The sequence below is a fragment of the Ovis aries genome, chromosome 2 (assembly GCF_016772045.2).
Source record: "Ovis aries strain OAR_USU_Benz2616 breed Rambouillet chromosome 2, ARS-UI_Ramb_v3.0, whole genome shotgun sequence".
NCBI classification, from domain to species: Eukaryota; Metazoa; Chordata; class Mammalia; order Artiodactyla; family Bovidae; genus Ovis; species Ovis aries.
Genome location: NC_056055.1, coordinates 151743773 through 151752947, shown reverse-complemented (window position 1 = coordinate 151752947; position 9175 = coordinate 151743773). Strand labels below are relative to the sequence as shown.

Here is a 9175-nt window from a genome sequence, read left to right as displayed (position 1 = left end):
GTGAACTAAACTTTATTTAGCCTAAGGAGTGAGTAAATCTGAGTTTGCATTCTCACTTTCAACACTCACTGGCTTCTGCATGATCCTGGCCAAGTCACAGTCCTGTCATTCTCTCCCTAAGTCAGTAGGTACTCCTTGTGTTCTCCCTTCAAAGGAAAGATGACACACTTCAAGAGAAAGCCAAATTCTTGGAAAGATAATTTCACACCATCCCCAGCAGGCACCAGGAACAGGGGCAGTTGGTAGAGGGGCAGGAACATCTGTGATCTGAGTCAAACAGCCACAGGGTATAAACTCACATTCTTAAATTCTGGAAGCAGGAAATTCTTGCTGAGGACCAAGTTTTCCAACAAGCAGGAGTTTCCTTTTTCTTTAAACATTTTCTTGTCATCTTACTAAGAAATAGTAAATGTTATTTAACAATTTCTTAAAGATATGAAATTACTATTAAAACCCGTAATTCTTAACTCTATCAAAGACCAGCTCTCCTTTTTATGATAGATATTTTATAAGACCTGCTTACAATTCTGAGATTAAATTACTTTGTTGCTGTTCAGCCGCTAAGTTGTGTCTGACTCTTTGCAACCCCATGGACTGCAGCATGCCAGGCTCATCTGTCCTCTATCATGTCCCAGAGTTTTCTCAAATTCAAGTCCATTGAGTTGGTGATGCTATCTAACCATCTCATCCTCTAGTTTAAATAATTAATATAACTCACATAGGAATATACTGTCACAACCCCCCTCCCCAACAATGCATGGTTATAATATAAAGGAGTAAAGAATAAAAGCAAAGTTCTTTATAATAAAATATGTACTTCAATCTGAAAATGTCTAGGTGTGACTGGTAGATATAATAACAGCATCAGATGCCTGCATGCATGTGTAGAGTCAGTATGAGAATGCTATAAAAGCAGACTGACACAAGTCTGTTATACTGGAGACTCAAAAACATATGCAGAATTGCTACTCATGATCTTGAATAACTTATGGTAAATTTCTAACAAAATATTCTTAGAAAGTTTGGATCTATTAAGCGTTGCAGAAAATATGTGGTATTTGGTTGTAAAATGGAGTTAGCTTCTGAGTTCAGATCATTAAAAACTCCATTGTTTACATAAATGTGTGTCTTGGAAGGTGTTGAAAAGTGTACAGGCTACTGGACAATTCTCACTTCATGAGACTGTCCATGCATTTGAAGAAGTGTTATATTCCAAGAATCAACTCATTAAGTAGTACCAACCCCCAGTTATTGTAACACTATAAAAACCTTCCCACAAATGTGTAAAATGCTCTCAAATAATAATATAGTCTGTATTGATAAATTATGCTATAAACAGTGCCTGGCACTCAGTATGTGGTTAATATATCCTTATTGATTGGATAGATGAATGAATGTGTAAGTATTATATCTCTAAAGATGATTAACTTTTGATGGCAAGTAACAGAAAACCCAATTAACTCATTGTTAGACAAAGAAGGGTTTATATCACTTTTTTTAAACTTAAGATGTTTAGAGTAATACGTCTAGGGTTGGTGCCGCAGTTCATGATGTTATTGCTTATGGCTCCTATTCTCCTTCCACTTTGCTGTTGTTGGTAAATCTGTTGTTTTATCACTTCATGAATTAAAAACCACGACAGCATCCTTGGGTCTTACATCTATACTCAAAGCAGAAGGAAGAAGAAAGGATCACTGCCTGTAGACTTCATTTTCTATTGTACTGGCCAGGACTGCATCACATGGCTAGTGCTCACCGCCAGGAAAATGGTGGTCCTCCTATTGAAAGCAATAATTCTGCCATATAAAATGTAGAAAACCAAGAAAGAAACAAACAAAAATGTTCAAATACATTACTGAGCTTCCAAAAAAATAAAGATTCTAAGAAGACAAAAATTGGTGAAGTGAACATAGAACTCCTAGGAGGTGGGGAACACCAGGAATGGCTTTTGCCCATAGACATGTGTGTCAAATTCTGGTGATCTATTTCATTTTCAATGGTTTCACAGGAAGTGTGGATGGGGGACAGATGACAAAGCTTAAGGCCTGCTCAATATATGAAGTCTAATAGTAGCACTTGAACTAACGTCGGGAAATGAGGAAAATGTGGTCTAGTGGTTAGCAATCTATCTGCCAGTGCAGGGGACATGAGTTCAATCCCTACTCTGGAAGGATCCCACCTGCCTCAGGGCAACTAAGCCCATGTGCCACAACTACTGAGCCTGTGCTCTCAAGCCAACGTGCTACAACTGCTAAAGCGGGAGCTTCCTAGAGGCCATGCTCCACAACAACAGAAGCCACTGCAGCAAGAAGCTTGTGCACCATACCTAGAGAGTAACCCTGCTTGCTGCAACTAGAGAAAGCTCCCTCACAGCAATGAAGACCCAGTGCAGCCAAAATCACGTCAAATTAATTAAAAAATTGAACATGAAAAAAAGCTGGAACATGAAAAGGCAAGCCACAGACTGGTAGAAATATTCACAAGGACTTCTGTTCAGAATACATAAAAACTCCTACAAATCAGTATCAAAAAAGAATTCAATTTTTTTCACTGTGCAGTAATGTAATAAGGTACATGTACATAAAATTTACATACATTTTTGTTTTTCAATTTTTAAACAAATGATATTTTAAAATTGAATTTTTTCATTAGTCTTAAATTATAAAATTCAATTCCAACTTTAAAGAAATTTTTATAAAAGAAAAAGGAGAGCTATGGAAAACTTGACTAAAGGGAAGGAGAAAAAGATACATGAGTGAGCTTGAGATTGTTGGTTAAAGTGAATACTTTCAAGTTTCCATGTGTTTAGAATCTTAATCCAATTTTTAAATGGACAAACATTTTGAAAAGATAATTTTAGAAAGAAGATACACTAATAGCCAATAAGGACTGAAAAGGCACTTAACATCACTAGTCATCAGTGAAATGCAAATTAAAACCACAATGTGACATTATTACACATCCATTTAAAAAGTTAAAACTTAAAAGACTAACCAAACCAAAAGTTAGTAAGGATAAAGAACAATGAGAAATTTCATACCTTGTTTGTGGCAATATAAAATGTACAAACACTTTGAAAACTGGTAGTTTCTAAATACTGTTAAATATACACTTACTCTATTCCAAGAAAAGCGAAAAATTATGTATATACAAGACTTGTGTACATGAATGTTCACAGCAGTTATTTTTAATAATAGCCAAGAAACAAACAACCCAAATGTCCATCAACTGATGAATGGATATAGAAAACTTGGTATATCCATGCAATGAAATATTATTCAACCGTAAAAAAGGAATGTGCTGATACATGTTACAATGTGGACGAACCTTTAAAACATGCTGTGTGGAAGAGGTCAGACGCAAAAATCATATAATGCATGAAATTATTTATACAGTATCTATTTAGAAGAGGCAAATTCATGCAAACAGAAAGTAGATGAGCAGTTGTCAGGGGATGGGGGAATGGGGAGCGAGAAGTGACTTCTAATGGATATGAGGTTTCTTTTTGGAGTGAGGAAAATGTCCTGGAACTGGAGAGTGGTGATGATTTCATAAGTACCATTGAATTGTATTTTATACAGGTGGAATGTTCAGTATGTGAGCTATATCTCAACAATGTTGTTATAATAACAGAAATGAATCAAACAAACAAAGCATGTGTAAAGATCACCATTGTTGCCATCATCTAAGATTACCACTGCCAGCCTCTTGGTGCATAGACTTCCAAACTCATTTCTGTGCATCACATGCATTTATTTAAAGAATAAAAACTGACCCATGCCATTTGAAAAGTATTTTTACTACAACACACATAACTTTGAAATTATAAAGTGATATCAGGTTGGAGTGTTGCCGGGAACCAGCATGGGGAATCCCACCCGTGGCAAAGGTCTCGAGGAAGAGGCCTGATAGGCAAAGGCGAGATCAGGCCTCAAGGAAACCCCGCTGGGCCTTCTCGAGCATCTACCCCAAAACCAGAATCTGTCTGTCATTATTTTATGACTTTCACCAACGTTTCTGACATTAACAGGGGCTATCCCCAACCACCTTTCTCTGGAAAAAGTTAATTTAGAGCTCCAGTTAACAGTCTCCTGCATATAAAAGGAGTGTTTCAGCTCAAACCCCTCTGATGGCTATGTAGCTTGCCTTACCCGGACTTTTACAACTATGCATGTGATTGTTTACAGCCCCCCAACCACAAGAGGCACGAAGCTTAAAACATCTTAAGGATACAGAGCCTTTTTTAAAGAGCTAAGAATTATATTGGTGGAGGGTTTTCATTGTTGAGTTAATGACTGCCGCCAGGCCTCCATATCCTTTATCTTTTAGGCACCTGGAGGATATTAATCAATGTAATTGTGATGTAGAAAAAGAATATAGTAGTTTTGATGTTATCAATACTAGACTTTTGAGTTAATGAATTTTCTCTTTGTTATAAATTACTGTACTCCTCTTTCCTTGTTATAAATTGTTGTGTCCTTGCTATATAAGAACGTAACCTTAATTAGTGCTTTCTGAGAGTGGCACCAGACTTTAGTAAGAACAACACTTTTAGGGCAAGTAAGTTTTCTGGTTGACAGACCCTTATCAGAAAAGGGCCATAAAATGTTAACAGGCCTCCTGGCCAGAAGATGATGTAAATCACCTAAGACCTGTGTATACAGCTAAGTATAAGCCTGGTCTCGATAAGGGTCAGGGCTGCTGACCCTGCATGACTCTGTATTTTCCATTTATCTCTATGTATAACAAAACGTATAAAAGCAGAGCTGGAAAATAAAGAAATGGAAGAGTTCCTGGAAAGACTGGTTTCCCCCGTGTCGTCTTTTTCTCCTTTTCTGGCTGAATTCCCGTCTGGAGCATAGAGGCTCATCGAGTCTACTTATTTGCCTGGGATTCTAAGACCCACGAGAGAGGGAGCCCAAGGCAAGGCACCCTCCGCTATTCAAGTGGGTGCCTGTGGCCTTACGTAGATGGTGTAAGTCTCTTGTCTGAGGCTTTATTGGCTTTCTATGTAAACCAAGGAATACAGCCTCTTTCTCTCCTCTCTCAACTGCAAACTCTTTCCTTATCTCTCTCTAAATCTATATATCTTTCTTGCCACGCCATCCCCGCTTCGAATTACCCTGGATCCACCAGGGCTGGACCCAGGCAGAGTGTGATTGCCTTGTAACTGATCTTGGGGGGATACCTCTAATCTTTTGTCATTAAGTATTATGTTAGCTGTGGGGGTTTTGTTGAGTGGTTTTGGTTTGTCTGTTTATCATTAAAGGGTGCTGGATTTTGTCAAATATCCTTTTCTGCATCTATTGACACGATCATGTGGGGTTTTTCCCCCTTTATCATATTAATTTGTATATTATATTGATTTTCATATTTTGCACCAAGTATAAATCCCACTTGACAATGTTATAAAATTCTTTTATGTGTTTTCCTGGATTCAGTTTTCTAGTATGTGTGTGGTTGAAGAGTTTCATTTCTATATTTATAAGGATTTGGTCTGTATCTTTCTCTTGTTATGTCTCTGTCTTGCTTTGCTATCAGGGATATTAGCCTCACAAAATGAATTAGGAGGTATTCCATCTTCTTTCATTTGTAAAAGTTTATGAAGAACAGGTTTTAATTCTTCTTGAAATGTTTTGTAGAATTCACCAATGAAGCTATATAGTCTTGTGCTTTTCTTTGCTGGAACTTTTTTGATTACTAACTTAAGCTGTTTACTTGTTGTACATCTTTTCAGATTTTTCTGTTTCTTCATTAATCAACTTTGGTAGTTTCTGTTTCTAGGAATTTATCCATATCATCAAAATTGTTGGCCTACACTGTAGGCTTTATATCTTAGTCATCTCAGGATGTCATAAAAAATACCATAGACTGGGTAGCTTAAATAGTAGAAATATATTTTTCATAGTTCTGGAGGTTGGAAGATCTAGTATGAAGGTGCCAGCCAATCTGGTTCCTGCTGAAAAATCTCTTCCTGCCTTACAGACAACCACATTTTCACTGTGTCCTTATGTGGCCTTTCCTTGCATGCACCTAGGGTGAGGGGAGGGGTGTGGTAGAAAGAAGGGAAGGCAAGAGTGGGGTCGGAGAAAGAGGGAGAGAGAAAGATCTATCTCTTCTTCTAAAGTCACTAGTCTCATCATTCTCATCATGAGAGCTTCACCCTCTTTACTTAATCTATCCCTATTACTGTTCAAAGATCCTATTTCCGAACACCTATCTCCTAACAATTGGGTGTTAGGACTTTAATATATGAATTTTGAAGGACACAAACATTCAGTCCATACCACCTTATAATCTTTTTTGTGTGTGATGTTGATAATAATATCCCTTCCTTTCTTTAGTAGGCCTTCCCTGGTGGCTCAGACTGTTAAGAATCTGCCTGCAATGCAGGAGACCTAGGTTTGATTCCTAGATTGGGAAGATCCCCTGGAGAAGGGAACAGCTACCCACTCTAGTATTCTTGCCTGGAGAATCCCATGGACAGATGAGCCTGGCAGGCTACAGTCCCTGGGGTCACAAAGAGTCAGACAAGACTGAGTGACTTTCATTTTTTCTTTAGTAATTTTAGTATTTTATTTTTTGCTTGATTCAGCTAGCTAAAAGATCTGTCAATTTTGTTGATCATTTCAACGAACCAATATTCAGTTTTGTTGATTTTATTATTTTTCTATTCCCTATTTTATTTTCACTCCAACCTAGGTATTTCTGTCCTCCTGCTCTAGACTTAGTTTGCTTTTGTTTTTCCAGTTCTCGAAGGTGGAATATTAGATTATTTATTTGAGATCTTTCTTTTTAAATTTAGGCAAATATAGTACACTGTTTTCATTGTACCCCATAACATTTGGTATGCTGTGTTTTAATTTTCATTCATCTTAAAATATTTTCTAATTTCCTTTGTTATTTCCTTTTTGACTTTCTGATTATGACTGGGTTTAATTTCCACGTATTTGTGAATTTGCCAAATTTCTTTGTTATTAATTCATAATTTCATTCCAATGTGGTTGGAGAACATATTTCATATGATTTCAATCTTTTAAAAATTATTTACATTTGTTTTATGGCCTAACATACATTTTAGAGTGGTAAATGTTCCACATGTATTTGAAAAGCATGTGTTTTTTGTAGTTGTTGAATGGAGGCTTCTCTAACTCTCTGTTAATACAATTATAATATCATTTAAGTCTTTTACTAGCTTGATGATATTCTGTCTAGTTCTTCTACCCATTATTGAAAGGGAGGTGTGGAAATCTCCAACTGTTATTACTGAATTGATTATTTTCCCCTTCAATTCTGTTAGCTTTTGATTCACAAGATTGGGATTGATGCTATGGTTTTTATATCTTTTAAAAGAATTTTAATTATACATTTGTTAGTTGCTCACTCGTCTGATTCTTTGAGATCCCATGGACTGTAGCCAGCCAGGCTCCTCCATCCATGGGATTTTCCAGGCAAGAATTCTGGAGTGGGTTGCCATTTTTCCTTTGGGGATCTTCCTAGCCCAGGGATCAAACCTTCTTTTCCTGTGTCTCCTGCATTGCAGGCAGATTCTTTACCCACTGAGCCATCAGGGAAGCCCAGTAATTGCTATAAGGATTACAATTAATGTCTTAATTTATAAGAATCTAGTTCAGATTAATACCCAATTCATTACAATAGTATACAGAAACTTTGCTTCTGTATGACTTCATCTTCTCTTCCTGTGTGCTGTTATTGTCATGCAAAATATACCTTTATAGATTGTGTGTCCATCAGTACAGAAAAAAAAAATAAATACTTTAGAAATTTGTAAGTCATTCTATCAAAGTGGTCATGTTAGTCTTCTCTGTATTGTTCCAACTTTAGTATATATGCTGCCAAACTGAGCATAGCACAAGTTAGTATTGTCATGAAAACCTACTCTGGCTTCAATATAGAAAATGAATTAAAGAGGAGGCCTATCTAGAATGAGAAAACTCGATAAAAGATGCTGAAATATGTCTGGTAAAAGATGATACTGATCTGAACTAGAGTTCAGGACTAGAGTACTAGAGAAGAGATGTAGGCAAATTAATTAATTTGAAAGATATTAAAGAGATAATAAACTAGCTTTGGTAACTGGATATAGAGTTGAGCAAAATAAAGGAGTCAAAAATGATTAATTCTCTGTATTATGCAACTGAGGGAATTATGGTGCTATTCACAGAGAGATAACACTGAAATTGAGGCTTTGGGAGAAACTATGATGAGCTCAATTTTGGATATTCTGAATTTGTGATTCTTAAAAGATACTTAGATGGAAATAGGAAATGTTCAGTAAAGATGACTAAAGACATGAGAGTGATTAATATGTATATTGTAATGGAAGTCTTGAGAGTTTATTAGAATGTCCAATAAGATAAACAGAAAAATATAAAGTGATAATAGAAGAGGACCAACGATGGAATACTAAGGAATAATACTATTTCAAGTTTGAGGAAGAGAAGTGGATTCTTAACAAAAGGGTTAAGGGTGGATCAAGAAAACTAGGAGAGTATGTCGTCATGGAAGTTGAAAGAATGAAAAGTTTCAAGAATTGAGATGCCACAGAAAATAGAAACCTTATTATTTTCACTGTAATTAGCAATAAGGAAGACCATTAATAACAGTGGTATATTAAAGTTGGTTGCAAATTCTTTCCTCTTCCTCCCATCAATAAGTGAAATTTGTTTCCTCCCCCTTGATTCTAAATTGCTTTGTGTTTGTATTGACCAATAATATATGGCAGAAGTGAAACTGTTAACTTTGAGACTGGGCAGCTTCTATTTTCACAGACTTGAAACATTCCTCCTAAAAATCTAGGATTCATGCTGCGGGAACCCCACACATGAAGGTACCATGAAGGGAAGGACTCAAGCTTCCAGCCAAGAGCCAACACCACCTGCCAGCCTTGTGAATGAACCATAGTGGATGTTCTAGTCCAGTCAAGCCTCCAAATGACCACAGCTCCAGACAGCACCATGCAGGACAGAGTCATCCACCTGTGCCTAGTCAATCCCCAGGATTATGAAAGACAATCAGTGGTGGCTACTGTTCTAAATGACTAAGTTTGGGGTTTGTTCGTTACTCAGTTTTTACCCTATTTTATGACCATTCTGTAACATCTGTAAAAGACCACATCCTGTTGGAGCACAGCCGATGTAAACTGCCATGAGCT

At 36.8% G+C, this 9175-nt stretch overlaps 1 non-coding gene across 1 annotated transcript; it reads right to left on the bottom strand.

Moving 5' to 3' along the window:
- Nucleotides 1-7762: 7762 nt before the first annotated feature.
- On the bottom strand, nucleotides 7763-7869 carry LOC114113343 (U6 spliceosomal RNA). The gene has a single exon (XR_003588396.1). It is a non-coding gene; the product is annotated as a U6 spliceosomal RNA (small nuclear RNA).
- Between the last annotated feature and the right edge of the window lie 1306 nt (nucleotides 7870-9175).